Here is a 24,907-nt window from a genome sequence, read left to right as displayed (position 1 = left end):
GATTGTTTGTAGTGTCCTTTCCCCCTTAAATTCTGTTCTGTCATGTTCATCTTCACGATGGTCAGTGAGGACCAGAGGAACCCTTAGTCACGCAGTCCTGCCTGGTGAAACGATCTCCCCTAACATCCAGCCTGTCCTTGCTCATCATTTGTTTGGCCACTTGAGTTGTTGAGCTTATCTCTCCTGTCCCAGTGGCTTTTGGCAAAGTGACTTATATGTATTTAAATGATATCTTTAGACTCCACCATGCCACGTCTAGCAATCTCTCCTCTGCGTTCAGGAACGTACAAAGCCATTGTCCACGGCCATTCATTGCAGTATATGGCAAAAGATTTAAAACAGTCTAAACTACTAGGCAACTAGTTAAGTTATGGTTTGTCCATTGCTGTGGCTTGCTGTGTGTCTGTTTAAAGGCAAAGAGACATCTCGGTACGTGCATCGATAATGATTGGAGATCTGCTAAGCAAGGAAAGCAAAGAGCAGATCTGCGTGTACAGTATGCTACCTTTTATATTAAAGAAATAGGGGTCTACCGTATGTCTTTTTTTTTTTTTAAGATTTTATTTATTTATTTGACAGAGAGACACAGCGAGAGAGGGAACACAAGCAGGGGGAGTGGGAGAGGGAGAAGCAGGCTTCCCGCAGAGCAGGGCCTGATGCGGGGCTCGATCCCAGGACCCCCGGGATCATGACCTGAGCTGAAGGCTTAATGACGCTTAATGACTGAGCCACCCAGGCGCCCCTCTACCATATGTCTTAACCAAAAGTTAAGATCATCGTTTTATATACCTCTAAGAAAGAAAAAAAAATGGTGCAAAATAAGGTGTAAGATACCATTGGCTATATGTAAGACCTTGATTTGAGAGATCTTGAAATGTGAAAAATGTGCATCATGTGTATCTTGAGAGAGTTATTTACCATCTGCCCTTTGTGCTGCTGTTATTATTTTTTTTAAACAACTGCTTATTCACCTGATTTAAAAGAAATCCAGGTATGTGTGTATACATATTCATGCACGGGATGTAAGTAGGCCTTGGTCTTCAGGGAATTTTTTAGAGAGGGAGGGCAGGGTGGGGTAGAGGGAGAGGGAGAATCTTAAGCAGGCTCCACGCACAGTGCAGCTCGATGCAGGGCTCGATCTCATGACCCTCAGATCGTGACCTGACCCGAAAGCAGAGAGTGATGCGTAACCGACTGAGCCACCCAGGTGCCCTGGGCTTCAGGGAACTTTTACTTGTGCTTTTGGTTCTATGCAAATTTTGAGATTCCACTTTTACTCCCCACTCTAGGATGGGAACCAATTTAACCCTATCTTAGGAGGATATATACTTGGCCTGACTGGTAGGCTTTCTGGTAGTCTTGATGAGTTCCAACAGAATTTTGGAAATAGCAGCTTGGTGAGAATTGTGGTCTGTTTCTCCCTGTGCCTATCAGCAGGGCCCTGTGCATTCTCCTACAAGGATATATGTGATAGGTCATATGTAATTTTCTTTAATATTTATTTTTTAATTTAGAAATTATCCAACTTTGAAATATTATTTTCTAAGAAAAAATTTAAAGTGACTGATTTCAGGGTGTTTTTTTCCTTACAGAGAGAGAGCTACCAATGGTGGAGACTGTTCATAGCGAAGTATTGGTAGCTTAGATTCTTTCTTGGTTACACCATTTACTTGTGTCTCAGTTTCCTCCTCTGTGAAATGGGAATGATAATACCTGCTCCTCCTACTTCACAGTTTTGGGAAGAGCAAATTAGATAATTTACATGAAAGTGACAGTTACTTAGTATAGACCATTACCTAAGAGCATAAGGGATAGTGTTACACATAGCAGAGATTCAGAAAGTGCTTGATTGATATTAGTCACTTTTTTTTCTGCATAAGAAATGTCCTTTCCTTATTTAAAATATTCTCTTCTTTTCCTATCAATCCTAAAGAACCATGTTATTAAGACTGATAGGGCCAAGCTCATAAAGGGTTTTTATTTTTTCACATGCTTAAAATTTTTAAATGTTTTAATAAAAAAAGACAAAATTTTTAGAGCAGTTTTAAGTACCTAGCAAAATTGAGTGGAGGGTGCATAGATTTCCCACAGATATCCCCACACAAGCACAGCCTTCCCGGTTATCTGCATCCCCCACCAGAGTGATATATTTGTTACTGATGAAACTGCATTGACATACCGTAATCACCCAAAGTCCGTAGTTTACCTTAACGTCATTCTTGGTGTTGTACATTCTGTGGGCTTGGACAAATGTATAATGACATGTATCCATCATTATAATATCATATAGAATATTTCATTGCTCCAAAAACTCTTTGTGTTCTGCCTGTTCATCCCTACTCCCCACCTCCCACCCCTGGCAACCACTGATCTTTATACTGTCTCCATAGTTTTGCCTATTCCAGAATGTCATATAGTTGGAATCATATAGTTTGTAGCTCTTCAGATTGGCTTCTTTCACTTAGTAATATGCATTTAAGCTTTCTCTATCTTTTTCCGTGCTTGATAACTAATTCCTTCTTAGTGTTTAATAATACTCAATTGTGTGGTTGTACTATAGTTTATCCATTCGCCTACTGAAGAGCATCTTGGTTGCTTCCAAGTTTGGGCAGTTATGTATAAAACTGATATGAATATCTGTGTGCAGGTTTTTGTATGGACACAAGTTTTGGACTCCTTTGGAGCTTGATTGCTGGATCACGTGGTGAGAGTATATTTAGTTTTGTAAGAAGCCAGCTACCTTCCAAAGTGGCTATGCCATTTTGTATTCCCCACAATGAATGAAAGTTCCTGTTGCTCCATATCCTTGTCAGCATTTGGTGGTGTCATTCTAATAGGTGTGTAGTGGTATTTCATAGTTGTTTTAATTTGCCTTTCCCTAATGACGTGATTTTGAGCATATTTTCATATGCTTAATTGCAACTGTGTATCTTCTTAGGTAAGGTATCTGTTAAGGTCACTGGCCCATTTTTCAATTGGGTTTTGTTTTCTTATTGTTGAGTTTTAAGAGTTCTTTGTTTTTGGCTAACAGTCCTTTTTATCAGAAGTGTCTTTTGCAGATATTTACTCTGAGTGGTTTGTCGTCTTGTTCTCTTGGTACTGTCTTTTGCAGAGCACAAGTTTTTAATTTTAATGGAGGTCCAGCTTATCAATTGTTTCTATAATGGGTTATGCCTTTTCTGTTGTATCTAAAAAGTGATAGCCACACCTAATACCATCTAGGTGTTCTCCCACGTTTTCTTTTTGGAGTTTTATAGTTTTGCATTTTACAATGGTCAGTTTTGAGTTAATTTTTGTGAAGGATGTAAGGTCTGTGTTTAGATTCATTTTTTTGCATGTGGATGTCCAGTTGTTCTAGCACCATTTGTTGAAGAGACCATCTTTGCTCCTTTGTGATCAGTTGACTGTATTTATGGGGTTCTATTTCTGGGCTCTTTATTCTGTTTTATTGGTCTATTTGCCTATTCTTTCACCAGTACCACATTGTGTTGATTACTGTAGATTTATAGTAGGTCTTAAAGTCGGGTAACATCCATCCTCCAGCTTTGTTTTGTTTTTTTTTCCTTCAGTATTGTGTTGGCTATTCTAGGTTTTTTGCTTCTTCATATAAACTTTAGAATCATTTTGTCAATTTCCACAAAATAACTTGCTGGGATTTTGATTGGGATTACATTGAATCTATAGATCAAGTTGGAAAGAACTGACATCTGGACAATATTGAGTCTTCCTATCCATGAACATAGACTCTCTCTCGATAGAAGGTTTCTAAGAAATTGTGTTAGCAGTGCACAGAACATACAGAAACTCTGCTCATTTGGAGTGTAATTTCCATTTGGGGAATATGGACCTTTAACAAATGAGTAAATTATAGTCCATTAGAAGGAATGACTTTTTCTTTTTTTCTTTTTTTCTTTTTTTTTAAGATTTTATTTATTAGAGAGAGAACACGTGAGTGGGGGTGGGGAGGGGCAGAGGGCGAGAGAGAAGCAGAGCCCCTGCTGAGCAGGGAGCCCCACATGGGGCTTGATCCCAGGGCCCCAGGATCATGACCTGAGCTGAAGGCAGACACTTAACTGACTGAGCCACCAAGGTGCCCCTAGAAGGAATGACTTCTAAGAAGAAAAGTAAAAAGGGAAGAAGATACTGTGTGTTGGGAAAGGTGTGCAGTTTTAAACCAGGAGGTCAGGAGAGGGCTCTCTGAGGGGTTGATGTGTCCGTAGGATCTGTCAAAAGGTGGGACAGAAGGCCATGAGGATGCCTGGGGGAGGAGGTTCCGAGTAGAGGGAACAAATACAAAGACCCAGAGTTTCGAGGAATAGAGGACGCTAGTGTTACGTGACTTCTTTTGAAGTATTCATTTAAATATGGAGTAGGCAACTCTGTGAAAACTAAATAAAAATATTTTCAGTGCCCTTAAAATGTTGAAGGGCTATCAAAGGACCGTCCCTTAGTGTTTGTCGTCCCTTTGCATTTGGGAGGGTGGAGATGGGGTAGCACTGAAATGCGGGGTGGCATAGTAGCATAAACAGCAAATGGCTGCCTCTTCTCCAGGCCTGGCTTCACTTAACGGTCTGGCTGGCTTGTAGCTGCAGCCTGTCATGGGGGAAAAGCCTAACTCTTAATGTTGAACGTTCATACATTTTTGTCAGGCATGGTTTGCAATCCCTTGGGAATCTCATGAGCTTCATTTCAGGGCTAAACAAACTGGACCTTCTGAGGGCTTTAATGGCTGATGCAAAAGGACCCTGTGAAGACTAGAAGCACCCCTCAGGCCTTCGAGTTGACCTGGAGTTTATTTTAGTTTTTGAAAAACTCTTTATAATGGTGTAATTTTAGACTTGCAGAAGAGTTGCAGAGAGAGTACAGAGAGTTCCCATACACCCTTGACCCAGCTTCCCCTAATGTTAGCGTCCTCCATGACCTTTGACCTTCAGCCGTGTGTGCTTGTGTGCACATATGCACACACACGTGCGAATGCACACATATACACACACACGCACAGGAGGGAGGCAGCTCTGTTACCGCTCGGGCCCCTGGTAGCTCATCACCCTCACACCTCTTGGGTACAGAATGGACTCTGGCTGTGGCAAAAGCAGGCAGGGAGCTACTTGGAAGCTCAGGGCTCCAAAGCGGGAGATACGGGGGAACAATCAGCTGTGTGGAGAGCACAGAGGATCATGTGAACTCAGTGCCACTTGAACTTTATTTAGGAGAAGATTGGCCTCAGATGCTTAATATAGACGTCCCAGCGATCGTGTGAGAATTCCATTCTGCTCAAGCACAAATACAAGAGAATTTGGAAGTGTTCACTTTTGCTTCTGTCAATGCTAAGTCATCCCACTTCTTTCCCATTTAATTTCTGAATCTGAAGACCAGCGAAATGTACCAATGTACCAGTTTATTAGTTTCTGAATCAGGAGCAACAGAGCTATTCACCAATCCGTTTGTCTGGATTTTAACTTTGTCCAGTAGGATTTTGTTCTGGAAGTGGTACAGGTTGCTTTGGAAATGGACATTCAGTCCAAATGATGACAGCCACTGGCTCTCACTCTGGGCCTTAGGAGGGAGCCCACGCCCTTCTAGGATGTTCCTGACGCCATCACTCTGGAATGCAGCAGTCTCTCACGGAGGCCCTGGGACAGCTGCTTCTGACCATGGCTGCCCAGCTGTGGGAGAAAGGAACATGAAATTGCAAAATGTGTGGTGGCCAGGATCCTGCTCAGGTGTGTGCAGCAGGAAAATCCGGTAGTGGACAAGATGTTGACAGTGATGCAATGGAATTTTCCAAACCCGGGAGTAGAATGCTGCCAGTTACTTATGGGAAAATCTCTTATTCTCACAGAGGACTATTGGTATGATAAAGGGCTACCCTATTAGTGGAGGTGCAAACAGAGTCCTCAATGCTTTTAATTCCTTTTGGCTGTGGATAGATTTTTAAAAAAATTTTTGAATACATTTTTTTCCACCAGGGCCAACTTCAGGAACATAAAGCTTGTGCTCACATGTTTAAAAAATGCCAGTTATGCTTTTAGCATTAGATATACATATATACATTTAATATATATATATATTTTAATATACATAGACTTGTCTCAGAGACTGTTTTCTGCTTAACCTCTCAGAAGTTATAAAATCAGCTTAAATACAGTATGATTATATTGCTGTGCTTCTGAACCAACTTTGTTTTGAGTAAAATACTTCTTTTGCTCATTTTGGTATTTTTTTTTTTCCTTCTCATTGACCATGTATGCTCCTTGTTTGTGACATACTGGATGTCTCAATACTGTCTGTATGCCTTAAAATGAGGTATTTTGCTATTGAAAAAGAGCGAAACAGTGCCAGGTCTTTAACAAAGAGTGTTCAGTCTGGTGCGAAATATAATTTTCACAGTGAAGGTTCCATTTCATTGAAAAACAGTCCCTTCTCTCCTGCCCAGCTGGGTTTCCCCATGACCCCCTCCCAAGGAGCTGTTTTTCAGGCCCTGCAGGCTGGAACTAAGGCATGCTTGTTTTACTGAGGGGGGTGCTGTGTATCCTTCCCCCAGCCACCGTGGGAGATGGATGATATTATCTCTGTGTTGTAGATGTAGAAAATAAACCGGAAAGTTAAACCAAGGTCACGTGGGTAGTGAATAGTGAAGTCAGAATTCCAGGCCTGGTTTTCCATTCCCAAATCCAGTGCGCCTTATCCTAGACCAGGGTTCTGCAAAATACTCCCTCCCACCGCCTGTTGTTGTAAATAAAGTTTTACTGGAACACAGCTACCCCATTCATTTACATGTTGTCAATGGCTGAGTTCCTGCTACAAAGGCAGAGTTGAATAGTGACAGAGACCATATTGCTTCAAAGCCTGGAAAATTTCTGTCTTGCCCTTTACAGAAAAGTTTGCCAACCCTTGTCATAGTCCGTTGCTGAAGAAGCATTCAAGTTCTTTGTGTTATCAGACTGTTTCTTCCAGGAAGGCCTTTGTGGCTGAGTCCTGCTGTGAACAAAGACAAGGCAGGCAGGGGCAAGGCAGCTGTCTTACTGTCTCAGGGACCTGATACTGTTGGCCATGTGGTAGGCCACAGATTGTTGCCATGCTCCTGTGGAGAGGTAGAGTCTCTCTCCTTCCCCTGGAATGTGGGCTGGGCTTGTGACTTATTTTTTTTACCAGTAGACTGTGGCAGAAGTGATACTGTGTAACTTTCAAGACTTAACTCTAGAGAGATCTGTAGTTTCTGCCTCATACCTTGAACACCACCTACTAGGGTCCGGCCACCATATGAGAAGCCCAAGTAGCCCCATGGAAATAGCATGTTGCCACATGAGAGAGAGGTCCCAGCCTTCCTGCCATGCCTGCCAAGGTGGTAGACATGAGTGCACCCATTTTTAAATGCTCTAGGCCTTGTTACCATCTGACACAACATCATGAGAGATCCAAGTGAGAACAGCAGAAGGACCACCCAGTGAGCCTCTGCTACCCACAGAATTGGGAGAGAGAGTTCATCGCTGTTTTTAGCAAGCGTGTTTTGTGGTGGTTTTTAGTACAGCAAGAGAGATGCTGCTCCGAGACCCAGGTGAGATAAGACCTAGGGGAGAGGCCACAGGTGCCTTCTAGATCGGGTGGTGGTGACACATCACAAAGATGTGAATTCTTAGACAGCCCTGTGTCAGTGCTTGAGGACTTTGACGTGTGAAACAAACTTTTGAACTTGCCATCTGAGTTACCCAGATGTAATTCTGACGAACTCTAAAAGATTATCAGCTGGAATTTGGGAAGCTATCATGTGATTCTAGACTAATAAGAATAGAATGAATGTTGCTTAATTATGAGCTTTTCATGGAAAAGCAAGTGAATAATGAGCATTTTAAGGAGCTGACAGAATGGTTCCTAAAATACTGAAGTTAAAATATTTGTGTTAGACTTCCCGGAAATGAAAGCTTTTCTGAAAATGATTTGTGAGTTGCTTTTACCTTGGAATAATAAGGGTTTATTTCCGGTGGGTTAAGTAGCTGTGTTTTTGCTTTTATTTTTTTTCCAGCAGTCACGTGGCGTAGGGCTGTTCAGTTTGGTTTTGTTTGATTCTAATCAGAGGAATTGTGGAAGGGCTGGAATTGGTTTTTAAAATACATGCCTTTTGGGTGTTATGCACAAACAATGAATCATGGAACACTACATCAAAAACTAATGATGTAATGTATGGTGATTAACATAACAATAAAAAATTAAAAAAAAATAAAATACATGCTTTTCTGCAGATCTAAATCTAGGGCACTTGTTGGTCCTCAGCTTCCTGAGCCCCCCCCGCCGCCGGCCATGAAGCTCTCTCCTATCAAAGCCCATGGTGTCATCTTAGCTCACTGGGCATCTCAGGATGAACTTGGAAGCCCAGAGAATTTCTTCCATGGTAGATTATTTGCCTACTGGATAAAGGCCAAGCTCTTTTTAGCATGGGGCAAGAAGGCCAGGATCATCTTAGTGTACAGTTACATAGATTACAGTGACTAGTGCTCCCTGGAACTGTGTGATGATGCGGCCTGCACCTGCCCCTGCCTCTCCAGCTTCGTCCCTTGCATCTTGAGTTCCACCCACATGGAACCTTTTTAGGGTTTTCTTGCTTCTGCTTTCCCTGCCCTTCCGACTAAATAAACAACCCCCTCCCGCCTTGTTATTAAACAACCCCTTTCCGCCTTGTTATTAACAATAGCTGCTTATTATGCAACAACAACATATTTACATATTGCACCCCAAATAATTTTAAAATTGGCTGCACCCATACCAGTACCATCAACACACCTACTAAGTAAGATTGGCTTTGTGCAGTTCTTTTTTTAAAGATTTTATTTATTTGTCAGAGAGAGAGCGCGCACAAGCAGGGGGAGTGGCAGGCAGAGGGGAGAAGCAGACTCCCCGCTGAGCAGGGAGCCTGATGCGGGACTCGATCCCAGGACTCTGGGATCATGACCTGAGCTGAAGGCAGACGCTTAACCAGCTGAACCACTCAGGCGTCTCTGTGCAGTTCTTTTTGTCCTTAGAATGTATCTTGTTGAGTGTGTACAGAGTATTATGTGCAAGAGTGACTTTGATGATTTCTTCTTCTAGTGCTAATGTTACTCATTTGCTCTGTGACTATGATCTCTTCCTTTTGTTGACATGCAATTTCAGTCTCCCATCCTCACTGACTTAATTTTTTGATTATGTAAACCGTTAACCTGACCCAGGGTCCAAAATGTAGGAAAGGGTGCATCCAGAGAGAGTGCATGTTACTTTCACCCTGTTCCTACCCACCTGGAAAGGTAACCAGTTTTCCGTTGTTTGTTCCTCCCGTGTTTCTTTTTATAAAAATAAGCAGTGATGGGGCGCCTGGGTGGCTCAGTCGGTTAAGCGTCTGCCTTCGGTTCAGGTCATGATCTCAGGGTGCTGAGATCGAGCCCCGTGTCGAGCTCCCTGCTCGGCAGAGAGCCTGCTTCTCGCTCTCCCTCTGTCCCTTCCTCATGCTTATGCTCTCGCTCTCTCTCTCTCAAATAAATAAATAAATAAATAAATAAAATGTTAAAAAAAAAAAACAGCTACTTGTATGTGAATATTTTATTTCCCCTTCTTTCTTGTACAAAAAGTAGTAACCTTTTATACCTTTTTTTCTTGCACTTCGCAGTATATTCCCGAGATTATTCCATAATCCGTTTATGAAGATCTTACCTCATAGATATTTTTTTTCTTTACCGCTGTGTAGGATTCCATTGTTTGGTTGAACAAACTACTTTATATAAACATTTATGCTGCTTCTGATTTTTCCCTCTTATAATTTGTGTCATGATGAATAACTCTGTATGATTTTTAAAAATATTCTCCTACGTTGTACATAATCTTGTTCAGTTTATCTCGGAGTGGTTTATTTTGCCGTCATATGTGGGATTTCATCTGTTGTCCTATCTAATAGCTGGTTATTGTTCGTGGATGTGAAGGCTGTTGATGTTTGTGCTAACATACCCTGTTACTTTACCAATTTCCTTTATTGAGTTAGTTTTGTTATTCTCTTGGTTTTTCTAGATCTATCATCATATCATCTACAAAGAGAACATTTTACTTCGTCTTTTCCCATTCTTACGCTGCTGATTGTTCATTTGTCTAATTGTGTTAGCTAACACCCCCAAATGTTGTTACATGGTAGTGGAGATAGTGGGTGTCCTAACCTTCTCCTAACCTCGCTGAGAATGGTGCTGTTGACTGTGTGTGTGTGTGTGTGTGTGTGTGTGTGTGTGTGTGTGTGTGTTGTCAAGGCGGTATTCATCAATTCCTATTTTATGGACTGTTTTTACTAGATGTAGGTTGTTGAGCTATATTGAAGTTTTTTAGCATTTGTAGAGATAATCATTTTTCTCCTTAGACTTAGTAGTATGGTGGACTATATGAATGGATTTTTAAATGTTGAACAGTTCCTGGAATAGATCCCATGATGTGTGTGCGTGTTTTCTCATTTTTTTTTTCTTTCTTTTTAATGTGTCCTGGAACAATTTAAATGTACTTGGGAATGTCTGGTCTTTGAAGGTCTAATAGAATTCCCCTGTGAAATTCTGATTGTAAATCGAATAGTAGTGTTTGATGGAGAAGATTTTCATTATGGGAAGTGTAGATTTCTTTAAAAACTTTTATGTTGGGTTATATGTTCTCTATTATAAGTATAAACAGAAGGTAACCAGGAATTTATCTAAAACCAGTCCTTTTTCCAGACGTTGGAATTTTGCAAAATGATAGAAAAAAGGGGACCTGCCAAGATTGGAATCATTCTGTATTAAAGGCAAAGCTATTCCAGAGTGTGGCCTTTGTTAGTACAGAACATGCTAGTGGAGGCCAGGCAGAGAAACATCAAGGGGTGGACCAGCTGGGCATCAGATAGCAGGGAGTGGTGGGGACTGTGGCAAATGGAGGGTACCTGCTCTCTAGCTACTGACCAAGTGCTGCCTCTCAGGACTGTGAGCCTGATGTTGCCAGATCTCCAAATTTATCAGGAGGCTGAGAAATCCAGATATTTTTTATGTGAAAACTTTTGACTTTTAACACTTGGCAGTTAGTTCAAAAATTAACAACATGGGGTAGGCCAAACATAATAGAGTTGTGAAAATGTGACCCCATCATTTCTCCCGGGACCACGCGGGTGGTGTGGTTTTGAAGTTGTGAGCAAGCGGTCTTCCTTGGGTCTGCTGTTAAACTTGCAGTTGTGAAGACGCTCTGGTGTGCGTTAGACTCACCAAGGCCATGGAGAGATGCCATTTGTTTGTCCTGGAAAGTTGATGAAGAGGGAAAGGGATAGCCCAGCTTGGGAAAGCTGCGTGTGGGCATTGATCCCCCCAAGTGAGGTCATGGACAGTGCAGAATTAGTGCCTCTGTGGGACCTCCACTGTTGGCACCCTTGTGGGCAGTGACTGGTGGGAGCCAGTGAGGTGTCAACACTTGTTTGCTTGGAGATGACTCAGTCCTCCCTGCCTCCCACCCATCCAGGTCCTAGCCAATGTGTTTCCTCCTTCTGTTTCCTATATTGCTATTGCCTTTATGTTTTGTGGTTATCATGGCCCGTTTACCCTAAGGAGATTTTACCATCCCATGAAACTACATGTTGACTGCAAGCCTGTGTGTGTGTGTGTGTGTGTGTTTAAGTAGGATCCATGTCTAGCATGGAGTCCCAACACAGGGCTTGAACTCATGACCCTGAGATCAAGAACTGAGCTGAAATCAAGAGTCAGATGCTTAACCTACTGAGTCATCCAGGCTCCCCCGAGTGCTTTTTTCTGGGGGGAAAAATATGCTTGCTTTAGCCCCTCAGTAGCTGTGGTCTCTGACCTCTCTGCTTTCTGCGATATTCTTCCCCCCCCCCCCCCCCCGCGGTATCCTCATACAGAAACTTTTGGCTTCTACTCTCAATACCATGCATTCCTAATTATTTGTGCTACTTCTTGAGTAATCCCAAAGTCTGCTTTGGATTACTTACCAAAAGTGGATGATAAAATTGAGCCATGGTTTCCCACTTCTGTGCAGATGCCTATGTTAATGATTTGTAGAAAATTTTTTCTTTGTTGGCACGATGATTCAAGCCCAGAATCTGATTTTTAATGTGGACCAATCACTTGCCTCTTGGGGGATTATTTCGAACTAATAAAATCAGGAATAGGAGATTTTTGTGTGTATGTACCAAAGTATGAATAGTTAGCTGAAGGAACTTTTGTGGGTACAATTTGTCTAGAGAGTTCAGATTTTAAGGGCTTTATTAATTATGGTTAAGCACATTTTATTGAAAAGAACAACCTCCGGAGCTGATTAGCTGTGTCCGAACTGAGAGCCGTTTCTTCTCAGTTGATCCTACGGTGAAGTCAGAATAGTGACAACTTCTGTTACCATAGCTACGGAATCTGTTTTCAGAAACACAAGGCTATGATTTCACTATAGTTTGGTGCACATTGAGAAGCTGATACGGAAATGGGAATGAAGCTTTATTCAGAAATACAGTTGAAAATAAAAATTTCCTGTCCTCTGATGCTTAGATGAGAATTTTTCTTCTCTTTCCAGCTTTCAGGTTTTGTGGGTCAATTTGGGAAGCTGACCTTGGTTCTGTCATTCAGGAAGCCCCTCAAACATTTCCTTCTCACTTCCTAATATGACGGATGACTCAGTGGAAATCCATTGTACTTGAGAGTCACCACAATTGTGATTAGCCTGTCATGTAGTTGTAATTAAGTCAGAAGATTGGGTTGGGGTTATAGTTAGTTGGGCGAGTCATGTAATTCTTTCTGCATTCATGGAGCTTTTACTATGTCCCAGGCACTGAGGCACTATATTCCATCACACAGCAATGAACAAAAGAGGCAGAAGTGAGTCTTTATTTTAGTCAGCTTCTGTCCATATGATGCGAAGCATAGAATATAAGCCGTGTGTACTTGAACTTTATATATAGCTTGGTTGTAGGAAAATGCTTGTTGAAACAGGGTTCCCATTTTCTAAGCAAGTGTTAACTCCAGTCAGGGGAGCTGCTCTAAGCATTTACTCTGTGTGCTTAGAGTGCATTTGCCTTTAACATATTATCTCATTTAATCCTTATGACAGCCGTGCATGCTTAGGTACTGTTACTACGTCCCATTTTATAGAGGAGAGCACTGAGGCCCGTAGAGGCTAACTAACTTTAACTTGCCCCACCCCCAATGACTAATGGTGACTGTTTCAAAGGGGTTGAGCTTGTCCGGGAAGTGCTTTAGGAAATGCATTTGTTCCTGTGGTGAAGAAATGTGCTCATACTCAGACTGTTCAAAAGTTGTGGGCATCTAGGAAGGTGCAGTGGTGCTAGAGCTCACCCAGCCATCGAGAGGTGAGGGCTGGACTGTCGTGGGGGAGGACAGCCAGGGACCTAATAAGGAACGGGTAGCAGAGGACTCTTGGCTGTAGTTCTGTGGGTGGGGATAGGGCACGAGGTTGGGATGCCCATGAAGAGGACATATCCTTTTATTATATTTGTATGTGTCTCGTTTTTATTAAAACAGATACCCCATATTCTGCACCCGCCTTTGTGGTCTGCTGTTTTCCCGTTAAATCTGTCCTGAGCATCTTGGCTTGACCACCATACGTTTCTTTGCACTGACATTAGAAATGGTGTTACAGGGGTGCCTGGGTGGCTTAGTCAGTTAAGCATCTGCCTTCAGCTCAGGTCATGATCCCAGAGTCCTGGGATCGAGCCCCGCATCGGGCTCCCTGCTCAGCGGGAAGCCTGCTTCTCCCTCTGCCTACTTGTGCTCTCTATCTCTCTGTCAAATAAATAAATAAAATCTTTAAAAAAAAAAGAAAAGAAAAGAAATGGTGTTACGGTCAGAAGTGTGCAGATGTGTTATATGGATGGGCCATGCTTTATTGAATTGAAATCCATATTATTAGACATTTTCATTTTCTGGCTGTTCTCTGTTGTGCAGTGCTGAAAACAGGAAAGTTCTCTGTCCACAGTTATGATTTTTTCCCTAGGAAATACTTGTAGAAGTGGAATTGCTTTTGATGCATGCCCCTGAACATGAAGCTAGCTCATTATCTGTGCCCTTGTCAGCAATGTAGGCTCTGCCTAGGGGGAAAAAAAAAAGCATATCTATTTGATAGATAACAAGATAGTATCTCATGTTTTGTTTTTTTTAATTTTATTTTTTAAAAGATTATTTATTTATTTATTTGACACAGAGAGAGAGAGAGAGCACAAGCAGGGGGAGCGGCAGACAGAGGGATAGGGAGAAACAGGCTCCCCGCTGAGCAGGGAGCCTGATGCGAGGCTCGATCCCAGGACCCTGGGATCATGACCTGAGCCGAAGGCAGACGCTTAACCGACAGCCACCCAGGCTTCCCTGTCTCATGTTTTAATTGCTATTTATTTGATTTGTGTGTGTGTGTGTGTGTGTGTGATTTTCTCCTAAAAACTAGTACTGAATTTGCTTTGTTAATGATCGATAACTAAGCATTTTCATTGGGGACATTAACATTTTTCAGTGTAAAATGATCTTCACGATTTCTTTGAATGCATTTGTCTCGAAACTGACATTATCTTATACTATTAATTTCTTTTTCATGGAGGGGATTGCTCTTTTTATGTCCTAACCGTCCCGAAAAATTTCTGATCTCTATGAGTGGTAAGAGAAGAATAGCATGAACAAAGCTGACGTTCACCTTCTACATTTATTGGCATTTGCTGTGTACAACACATTTCTGTGTGCTATGCAAACAGGCTTGGGTTCAATACCAGCCCCACCTCCAGGTCCTCGGATTGTGGGCAAGTTGTCTCCAGCCCCCGTTTCTCCATCAGTAACATGAGGAGAGGGCCACGATGCAGGCCCCACAGGCTGCCGTTGAGTTTTACATCGGCACGCCTGGGGGTAACGCACCCAGCCCTAACCAGGCACATGGTCACTGTGCAGTAATCAGGAGCCATTAATACTCTTTTCCTTGTTAGAATCGTTAAAAGCCAGACTCCTCCCAGGGAGCGAGTGCCATAAAAGCCAGGACCTAAAGAGGGGTCATGCACAGAGAACTGTTCCCTTCTCTCCTGGTCTCCCACCCCTGTCCCACACTCCCGGGCCTCCTTCCCACTCTGGTTATTGTATTAACTTTATCCTGGAGCACGATAGCTTGGCAACAGCTGTTCTTGGCCGGGCAAGGCTTCTTACTAATTCAGGCCTATACATCGAGAGGGCAGGTGAGGCCTCATGTGCTTGCCTTTCCCCAAGGATCTTCGCTCGCTTCCCTTCCCCATTTTTTGCTTCCCTGAGACCCCGTGCCCCTTCAAAGTGATGACACATGCATTTGGGCTGCAGGGCTTCCTGATGAGGACATCTGGCTCTTCTCAGGGACTGTTTCCTCTTCAAAGCAGCAGTCCTCCAGCCTGGAATCGTGGAGATTGCCAGCGAGCCATCCCACCCTGATTCTAGATGAGATTACCACCCTTGCCACCCTCCCCGGCTTTGGCCAGCCTCCAGAACTCCTCCTGGGCGTCCTGGGAATGTGAAGGGATCTCTGCTGCAATTTTGGATTTTCTGATTGGGCTTCGAGGTGGGGCAGGGCACATACGGCCGCCTCGGTCCTGCCTGCCACCTGTCGGGCTGGCCTCGCACCCCGGAGCTGGCAGGATAAAGTGTCCAAAGGCTGCTCTTTGTCCTGAATTGGTCTGGGAGCGCAGAGCGACCCTGTGGCGCTGGGGAAGCTCCTCTGCAGAGCAACATGCTAGAGTTACCATTCCTCCCCGGGCCTGGGAGCGCCGTCTCTGAGGGACCCACAGCTACATTTTGAATGTCTTCTCCAGCGTTTCGGGGTGGGGGGGGTCTCAGGTGCCACATCTCTGTGCAGGGCCCTGGCAGCTGGTCTCTCGGAACTCGTTTTGTTCTGGAAGGCGCAGACAGGGTCCTTTGCGGACGGAAGGGGAGAGAGGCAGGCTGTAGGCGAGCCTCTCCTGCTCAGCCTCCCAGGCTGGTCCCCGTTTTGCAGGAGAGGGAGCTATTTCTGGCGTGGTATAAATCTGCTGCCGCCGGCTAGGGAGAGCTGGGACTGTTACGTAAGGCTGTCCGCACACGGCCTTTGATTCCCTTGCCTACCTTCTTCTGGGAGACAGGGCTGGGAGGCGGTAAGGCTGGGCATTTCTGTTTTCTCCAGTGTGGCAGGATTATTTTCGGAAACTCGGGGATCTGCTCACATGGGACAGCACTTTTCATTCATGAGACCCGATTGATGAAATGGACCTGTCTTCATAGCATGGACTTGGGAGGGGGGCAGCTTTGCTTCTGTCCTAAGCAAGGTTTAGAAAAGACAAGGGAGTTATAGGACCAGACACCATAGTTTTTTTTCCACTTGCCTGGAGTTACAAGCATTTTCTTTGACTCTTGATTTTCTTTCAAAACCATTTTGGGGATTCACTTTCTTTGGAACCAGAGAACGGTACAGCCTCGAAAATGGCATTTATTTCCTGTGTGCGTGCGTGCGTGTGTGTGTGTGTGAGCACGAGAGCGTGGGAAAGTGGGTGTCGGGGAGGAAGATACGCATGACAGGCACTGGAGCGCTGTCCCCCTTTCATGCCTTCAGCCAGCCTAGTGGAGACCGTGACAGCACCCGGCCTGCAGTCCCTAGCTGTCCCCAGTCCTGGCCTCTCCCTTTCCAGGGCCCCTTTCCACGCTTCTCGGAGGAGTCCGCAAGAGGCCCTGACAGTCGTCCTTGAGACCATATGGCATCTCCTTTCCTGTGCCTTGGGGTGCCCCAGTGTGGCCCTGACTTCGTGGCTGTGGTGGCCAACACTGCCTCCTCCAAATATTCTTCCTCATTCTGCGGGTAGTCACGCTTGGCCTCTTCCAGGATGCTCCCCTCCCTTTGTTGTGTGGCGTACTGGTTGTTGAAGTTTTTGTGTTAATAAGAAATGCTTCCCAGGGGCACCTGAGTGGCTCAGTCGTTAAGCTTATCTGCCTTTGGCTCAGGTCATGATCCCGGGGTCCTGGGATCGAGCCCCAAATCTCGGGCTCCCTGCTCCGCGGGAAGCCAGCTTCTCCCTCTCCCACTCCCCCTGCTTGTGTTCCCTCTCTCGCTGTCTCTCTCTCTCTCTGTCAAATAAATAAATAAATAAATTAATTAATTAATTAATTAAAAAAAATCTTCAAAGAAAAAAGAAATGCTTGCCAGTCCCGCTTCTTTTACCCGAGATGAAACTTGGAGCCAGGCACTTAACCAGGCCCCACCGCTGCCTCCCTGAATGAGAAGGGCTCCACCAGGCTCCAGCGTGGGTTCGGTTTTATAGGACAGACGGCTTCAGGCATGTCAAAGCCTGCAGTGAGCCGTATCGTCCTGCGGGGCCAGTGGCTGCTTCTTGGCGGCCTCGTTCTTTCTCCCACGTGACAGACACCACTGCCGCAAAGCGGCAACTTATCCCCTCCTCATCCTCCAGCTGTTCCAACTGTGCATGATATTTTCCACTACTTCACTGCTTGTCCAGTTATTTAAGAAGCTGGCTGGGGCTGGTGGGAGTGGCGGAAAGGTCAAATGAGGTAGGGAGGGAGCGATAAGACGGACAAGTAAGGGAGGACCGGACCTGTGTGGTTGCCGCTGGGCAGCCTGCCTGCCTGCCTGCCCAGCATGGCCCTGGAGGTCATACCCCACCTTGGCCTGGCTGGCGGGGGACACATATTTCTTTTTTTTTTTTTAAAGATTTTATTTATTCATTTGAGAGAGAATGAGATAGAGAGAGAGCATGAGAGGGGGGAGGGTCAGAGGGAGAAGCAGACTCCCTGCCGAGCAGGGAGCCCGATGCGGGACTCGATCCCGGGACTCCAGGATCATGACCTGAGCTGAAGGCAGTCGCTTAACCAACTGAGCCACCCAGGCGCCCGGGGGACACATACTTCTTATGTGTACTTGAATGGTTTCAGTGGGGTCTTCACTTTGGCTTCCTTTGCCCCTATTACGGCAAGAGGGTTTGTTTGTTTGTCTTTAAAGATTTATTTATTTGTTTTAGAGAAAGCGCATGTGAGCGTGGGGGCAGGGACCGAAGGAGAGGGAGAGAGGATAAGCAGACTCCGTGTGAGTGCGGACCCCGACGTGGGACTCAATCTCACGACCCTGAGATCACAACCTGAGCCGAAACCAAGAGTCAGATGCTTAAGCCACTCTGCCAGCCAGGCGCCCCAGGAGGGTTGACTTGAGAGACAGTGGACAGCTGTAGGAGAAGGGTCAGTGGTGAGAGATCACGTGGGATATGATTCTCCACTCGACTGAACGACATAGTTGCACAGGATTACTCACAACTGTAATAGGGCAGCGTCTTTGGGGCCATTCAGATCTAGGTTCAAATCCTGGGCAAGCTATTTATCTCTCTGAGCCAGTCCCTCTCCTGAAAACAGCAGCTACTGATACTACTTTTATGGGTTGTGAGCCATGAACGAGGTCATGCATGTAAATTACTAAGTCGAGTGCCAGGCCTGTGGCTCCTTTTACAATTACAGGAGTACTGAGGCTGTCTGCGTTCTGAAATAGCACACGCAGGTCTCACCACCTTCGAAGCACACAGCAGTTTGCTCAGAGAAGCAGCTCTAGTATGGCTGGCCCAAGAGTGGGGTGAACCTAGTGCTCGTTGTACCTTAGTCAGGCTCCTTTGTGAGCAAGTCAGCCTCCAGGGAATGTCTGGGCCCGGGAGTGGGTGCCCTGAGTCCACAGTCTGCAAGTTACATTATTCTTGAGAGAAAAACAGTGTGTTGTAGACATAAATATGCCTCCGCAGTATGTTCAGGTGCTAATGCTTAGGCTCCCATCCCAGGCCGGGCAGGCCATCTGCTTCCATTGTGTCTACTTCTCCCAGCCACTTGGTAACCCATTGGTGGCACCTGCATTTTATAGATGAGAGACATCTTGGAATCCCCAGTGTTGGGTCTCAATCATCTTCCTGTGGGGCCGAAAGGGTCTGGGCTGACTCTGGTTTGCCTTCTCACCAGTCTGGGGGTGACATGGGGGGCTCCTGAGGTGTACCGTGGCTTCAGATCCAAAGGCCCTTGTGTGAGGCAAAATTCGAAAGTCGTTCTTTCAAGATTGCCATCCCCTGGCTTTAATCAGTCCAGAACTAACCTAGGTTCTGGCTCAAAGGGGCTTACAGTTGGAATTAAGGTTATTGATCACATGACTTTAAGACAGGGAGACTGCCCTGGATTATGTGAATGTAATCACACGAGCCCTTAAAAGCAGAGAAGGAAGATGGAAGAGGAGGGTATAAAGATGTGGAGGAAGGGGAGGGTAGGTTCCAGGTGTGAGAAGGATTCAACATGCTGTTGCTCTGAGATGTGGTGGGCACAGGCAAGGACCTGGGAAGTGTGACAAGGAACACAGGATGGCTAGGAGCAAAGACTGGCCCCCAGTGGACAGCCCAGCTAGGAAACTGGGATCTCATTCCTGCAAACACAAGAAACCGATTTCTACTGACAACCTGAATAAGCTTGGATTCAGGTTCTTCCCCAGAGCGCCAGGAAGGATCACAGCCCTGCTAACCTGTTGCCTGGGGCCCAGTGAGGCCCATATCAGATTGCTGACCTATAAAAAACTGTGAGTTGATAAATAGGTATCTGTGGCAGCTTGTCACAGCATCAGTGGGGGACTGATACAATCCTGATGAACAGTTTGTCCCTTTTTGAAAACTTTTGCTGTACTTGGACCTGTTTGTGCAGAATTGCTAAACTATGACAGTAAGTCACAGTCCCAGATATATTGGATGCCTTTGCCCAGAAAACGGAAGCCTCGAAAGCTCAGGCACCTGGCTGAGGGAGTCACCCAACACCGGCTTCTCCTTGTCAGCTGTTGGGCCACCAATCTGGAGCCCTGTTCTAGTTTTTTCCTCCAACAACCTCTGAGTTTGTTCTGATGGAAGCTCCTTTTTTTTGGCCCTTGGGAAATAGGTGATTTGTGTCCGCAGAGGGCAGCTGTGTCTGCACAGAATCACTTGGCTTTCCTGCCAGGGTCCCCTGTATGTGGGTGAGGGAGGAGGGTTCATGCGGATAGTACTGGGAAGGGGGGTGTGTGCGGGGGAGGGGCTGATGACACAGAAGACTTCCCGTAATATCCTGTGCTTTTGGGGCTCCTCATGTGGCTTAGCTGCAAGGGACTGTGGGTTCATGCTCGCTCAAGGTCCTCCCTGATCCAGATGAGGCATCTGAGGCCCAGAGGGACAGCGCCACCTCCTCAGTGTCATACAGCTCTCTAGGTTTTAGTTATGGTTTCCAAAACTCACATGCTGGGAGGTGGAGGGGGGACGAACTTGCACACGTGTACTTTGTCAGCAACAAACTGGAGCAAGATGAGTGGCCCGTCACATCCCCTGACAACCAGGGGGCAGGATCGAGGACCACAAGTTGAGAGGAAGAGTGAGGCAGGGGAGCTGGGATCAAGGGCCTCAGGCCAGAGGCCAGAGAATTCTCTCAGCTCAAATGCAAAGCCGCCTCCGTGTGTACTTTCTCCTACTTCTTTTCTTGGCACCCCTTTGGCTGAAGAATTGACCAGGTTGCAGAATTTCTCACTCCTCTGCCGAGAAAAATCCCTCCTTGGCGCAGGCCCCACAAGCAGATTTTCAGGCAGGGAAACAGAGGCGCTTTCATGGGTCAGGACCATGCACTCTCACTTTGCCTAAGCCCTGTTTGTTCCCTCTGGCTGAAAGAGGCCTTTTGCTTGGGGTGCCAGGGTTTGCCGGAGCCAGAGAGCACCCAGGGCTGCGGCTGCTTTGTTCCTGGACCCCGTTGAGCCTCACAAATTTCACGTGTGGTAGACGGAGGGGAAGGCAAGAGACCGGGTGCCGGGAATTGTCTTCACGTTGGGTTTCTGTCACTTGTCGCAATGAAGACCTGGATTGCTGGCTCTGTGACCTTTGGAAAGTTACTGAACCTCTCTGAGCATGCCTTGCCTCAACTGTAAAATGGGGCTGGTCACAGGACCCCAGCAAGGACAGGGAGGTGGTGGTGGGTGGTGTAAGTTAGAGCTTCCAAATACGAGCTCTTAATAAAAGTTGATATTGGTGGGGCACCTGGGTGCCTCAGTTGGTTAAGCATCTGTCTTCGGCTTAGGTCATGATCCCAGGGTCCTGGAATCGAGCTCCGTGTTGGGCTCCCTGCTCATCGGGGAGTCTGCTTTTCCCTCTCCCTCTGCCCCTCCCCCCACTCATGCCCATGTGCTCTCTCTCAAAAAAATAAAATCATAAAAAAAAAGTTGACATGGTTAAGACTTTACAGATATGCACTGCCTTACAGAATACCGGTGTTCAAAATTGTGCACGTTTAGGTATATTCAAGGGTCACTTCTCTTACACAGTAAATAATTTTGGGGGGGGCCAGTTTGAGAATTTGTAAAACTGGAGGGTTTGCTGTGTGCTTAGCACGGTGCTGGCTACTTTACTTTTATCCATGTCTATAATCTGTTTAACAGTCTGAGAGATATGGGTATTATTGCCTCAGAGAGGAGGAATCCGAGGCTCTGAGACATACAGGAGCTCATCTCTCCCCCCTGTCCCCCAAATGATGCTTTGGGGTTGCTGGGGTCCCGTGCTGGGTGGCCTCCTTTGCAATGGCTGCTTGCCTCTGGAGTCTGATTGGGTGCCTGGCTCTGTTTATTTCTGATCCTTGAGCTCTTAGAGACCCAGAGTTACAAGCAGAATGCTGCATTATGAGTAAAAGCACTGATAAACCACTGTTCTGGGAAACCTGATTTTTGAAATGTTAGGGTGTCTCTCACAGCACTCCTCACCTGGCTACACTTTGGGGAAGGAGAGAAGCATCGTCGCCCCTCCCCCACCATCCCTGAGTTCTCCCCAGGGGACACGGGCTCTGACTTTCTTCAGGCTAGAAACAGGGTGAGGAACTTGCAAGCCAACTTTTGAGGGGTTTATAGGTGAGGCTTCCTGATTCCTGAATTGTTGTGTGTGGGTCATCTTACACGAAATCACATTTGGTGTGTATTGGTCGGTAATGGAAATGATGCGGTGAGGTTCGATTGGCGCCATCCTGGAGAGCCCACGGGGTATGGTCCTCATCCCCAGAACACCTCAGGCGTGCTTCAGAAGGTTTCCTGTTCATTTCTGTTAGTCCTCAAGGTTAGCATTTGGAATTTGGGAGTTTAGACCCTTTGGTTCGTATATGGATCATAGAACTACCACTTCATAGCTTCAGGAGATCCTCAGCATCATTTGGACCAAATCCCTTGTTGTTCACTCGTTACTGTTTATTCTGTAAATATTTACTTAGTACCCAACAGGTGCCAGGACCAGCTTTCAAGATGCTCACAATGTGTGGGAGATGTGTGTTCGGGACAAGTGATGATGGAGGCATGGAGGTTGAGTCAAACACAGGGAGGCTTTTCCCAAGGTGAACTCCATTAGGTAAACACCACACAGCTAGGTATCATGTGGAGAAAGGTTTCACGGTGAAATAGGATGGGGAATGCTGGCAAGTGAATATTATGGTTGAATCTGCGGATCTGTGATTATTTTGAGAATGTTAGATGTGCCTGGCATGGAGGCCTGTGTCTGAGGTGGATTATCTCCTCTTCCAGAATTTCAGTGGTTTGGGTCAGCTGTAATTTGTAACTGTGGTTTTTTTTTTTTTAATTTTTAAGTTTATTATTTATTTATTTGACAGAGAGAGACAGAGAGAGAGAGAGACAGCGAGAGAGGGAACACAAGCGGGGGGAGTGGGAGAGGGAGAAGCAGGCTCCCCACTGAGCAGGGAGCCCGATGTGGGACTCGATCCCAGGACCCTGGGATCATGACCTGAGCCGAAGGCAGTCGCTTAATGACTGAGCCACCCAGGAGCCCCTGTAACTACTTTTGTATTGATAGAAGTTTAGGTTGTTTTCCATTTAACTTTAATGGGCTAGAGATTGGTCTTTTCTTTTCAAGAAGGGCTTCTCAATACAGTGGAATATTATTCAGCCTTTAGAAAGAATGAAATTCTGACACATGCTCCGACATGGATAAACCTTGAGGATATTATGCTAAGTGACATAAGTCAGTTGCAAAAAGACATAGTATGGTTCCACTCACATGAGGCGCTTAGAGTAGTGAATTTATAGGATAGAAAGTAGATGGTGGTTGCCAGATTCTGGCGGGAGAGGGGGCTGGGGGGTTGTTTAATGGGTGCAGTTTCAGTTCTGTAAGACGAAAAGCATTCTGGAGATTGGTTGCACAACAGTGGGAATGGACTCAGTACTACTGAACTTTACACTTAAAAATGGTTAAGAGGGTACATTTTATGTTATGTGGTTTTTTTTTTTTAACCACAACAAAACAAAAATATTATGACCAAAGAAAGTCACGTGGTGAGCATTAAAATTCACAAATTGCGGGATATGATGTACCTCAAGTGCAGCATGCATATGAATGCACATACCTATGTATTTAATTCTTTTCACCGGGGTTTGAGATGAGAAAATAAATTGGAGTAGTTCTGTTCTGCTTAAAAAAGAGAGGCCTCTCGAGCTTCTGAAGGCTTTGCCAGTTGCGGTACATAATAAGTGTACTTTGTGCTTCAAATGGTTGCTTGTGTTCCCTTGTGAAGCTTGAGTGAGCATTTGCTGATGTGCCCAAACTATGTTTTTTAGAAAGTGCTTATACTCACTTGAGCTATTTGTTTGTTTTTTCTTAAGATTTTATTTGTTAGAGAGAGAGAGAGAGCACAAGCAGGGAGAGGGACAGAGTGAGAAGCAGACACCCTGCTAAGCAGGGAGCCCGATGTGGGACTAGATCCCAGGATGCTGGGATCATGACCTGAGCCGAAGGCGGACTCTTAACCGACTGAGCCACCCAGGCGCCCTTGAACTATTCGTTTTATAACAGTATGTTTCTGGAGTGAGTGTATGACTACTGTAAATTGAAGCAAAGGCGCCAAGAGGCAGGACAGTAGCAATTTAGTACATGTAATCAGGGTTTAGGCCAATTCCTTCACTTTATGGACTTTGAAAGCAAAAGTTGTATAATCCACGGTTAAAGTCTTCTTTAAGAAATCTGTGTATTTGAGGGTGGCCTCTGCGGCCTGCAATGTTTTTGGGATTCTGCTTGGGAATTCCAGGCTTTTTCTTATCAGGCGGCTTATCCGTTTGTATATGTGGACATGTTTTAGCACAACAGTTCTCAAAGTGCGACCTGAGAACCCCTGGGGTTCCCTGAGACCAGTTTCAAGGGGTCACTGGGTAGGATTGAATCACTGACTAGATGTTACCATCTGGTTTTATCCCTGGTTACCTTTCACTTTTCACCAGGGATCGACCGACTCCTCAACTCCTTCCCACTTTGTATTTGTGTGTTCACTTTAATGAGGGCTGAATTCATTTATATCTAATCAGAACTCTTGGTGTATTGTGGTAAATAACCTCTTATGGAGGGAAAAGGTCACAGACCTAGGGCTGTAGTTTTCTGTCAGGACTGACTGTGCTGTGTTGGTGTTGGGTAAAATGTCTGTTAGCTTTCCCCTCTTTTTGTTTTCTTTCTTATTAAAAAAAAAGAACTATACTGGTTATTAACTATTAACTATACTGATTGTTATACTTATTAAAAATAAAAGAACTATATACTGGAGCAGTAATTCTCAAACTTTGCTGGTCCCAGGATCCCTTAAAAATTAGTGAGGATCCCAGGGCGCCTGGGTGGCTCAGTTGGTTGAGCGACTGCCTTCGGCTCAGGTCATGATCCTGGAGTCCCTGGATCGAGTCCCGCATCGGGCTCCCTGCTCGGCAGGGAGTCTGCTTCTCCCTCTGACCTTCACCCTCCCCCCTCTCATGTGCTCTCTCATTCTCTCTCTCTCAAATAAATAAATCTTAAAAAAAAAAAAAAAAAAATTAGTGAGGATCCCAAAGAGCTTTTGTTCATAGGTGTTATATTGATTCATATGTATTGTATTAGAAATCAAAACACAAA

At 45.2% G+C, this 24,907-nt stretch overlaps 1 protein-coding gene across 2 annotated transcripts in view; it reads left to right on the top strand.

Moving 5' to 3' along the window:
• Positions 1-24,907, top strand: part of TRAK1 (trafficking kinesin protein 1) — a 182,488-nt gene that overhangs the window by 38,051 nt on the left and 119,530 nt on the right. The gene's annotated exons all lie outside the window — the stretch shown is intronic.

Source organism: Phoca vitulina, unplaced genomic scaffold, assembly GCF_004348235.1.
Source record: "Phoca vitulina isolate PV1807 unplaced genomic scaffold, GSC_HSeal_1.0 scaffold10, whole genome shotgun sequence".
Taxonomy (NCBI): domain Eukaryota; kingdom Metazoa; phylum Chordata; class Mammalia; order Carnivora; family Phocidae; genus Phoca; species Phoca vitulina.
The sequence above is the reverse complement of the archived record's forward strand: the minus strand, read 5'-3'. Positions and strand labels throughout refer to the sequence as shown.